At 62.1% G+C, this 946-nt stretch overlaps 1 protein-coding gene across 1 annotated transcript in view; it reads right to left on the bottom strand.

Annotated features, from left to right (window-relative positions):
- Positions 1-946, bottom strand: part of CAMK2A (calcium/calmodulin-dependent protein kinase II alpha) — a gene marked incomplete at its 5' end in the record, with an annotated part of 18,795 nt that overhangs the window by 10,434 nt on the left and 7,415 nt on the right. The window lies entirely within an intron of this gene.

Genomic DNA, 946 nt, shown 5'->3' on the forward strand with positions numbered 1-946 from the left:
GGCACTGTCCCAGCCCCCCTGGGCTGCACAAGCCACCTCGCTCCCCCGGCACCCCCCGAGCGGAGTGAGATCGGTGAGGCTCAGCCCCACGTGGGACCCCACTGGCGCCCTGGCAGAGGGGACTGGTGATCCCCTGGCTGTGCGTGGGATGGGCAGTGCTTCAAGAGCTGCTTTTGAATTTCCTGCCCTTTGATGCTTCATGTCCACCACGTCTCCCGGCGCCCGCGGGGTCTGACACCAGATCCCTCCCCCCAGCTGTTGGACTCCTCCGACCCCACCACACGCTGCCCACAAGTGCTAAATGTGTCAGCACAATCCCTCAAGACAAATGCAGATACCAAGACTGGCTGTGGACCTCTCCCCTGGCACCTGGCTGGGCCAGGAATCCCATCTCCCCCCTGCCCACCTGCTACGCTTGACTCTTGGGGTGTCTTGGCGAAGCACCCCAAAACACCTATCTAACACCAAGCAGCTGCCACCAGCCTGCTCAGCCAGAGTGTCTGGGCTTGGCTGGCTTGTCCCACCACTGCAGCCCCTCTGCCAGTGCCGTCCCCAGTGCTGGGAAGGGCTGGAGGTGACGGCAAGCGCTGCAGTCACCCAGCTCCTTTTTGGTTCCGTGCCTGGGAATCACTGAGAACCGCTGATCCCTGCCTTTGCAATGCCAGCTGCCAGGCTTGCTCCCAGGCGGGCAAGGCAGGAGGGACCCTGTTGCCATCTGGCTGCAGTGGTACCCAGGGACCTTTCTGAGACTTTCCTGGTGCAGAGAATGCTCTCCCTGAGCCACAAACATCTCTAGGAGGATACAAAACCAGCTGCCTTGAGCCCTGGCTGCTCTCAGCACCCACAACCCCACCCTGGCACAAGCCAGCTGGTTGGGTGCACACAAACCCCCAAAATCTAAACCTCCGGGGACAGCTGCGCCTCGGCCAGATGCCTTTTCTCTGGC

This window comes from Buceros rhinoceros, unplaced genomic scaffold (assembly GCF_000710305.1).
Source record: "Buceros rhinoceros silvestris isolate BGI_N320 unplaced genomic scaffold, ASM71030v1 scaffold8041, whole genome shotgun sequence".
NCBI lineage: Eukaryota > Metazoa > Chordata > Aves > Bucerotiformes > Bucerotidae > Buceros > Buceros rhinoceros.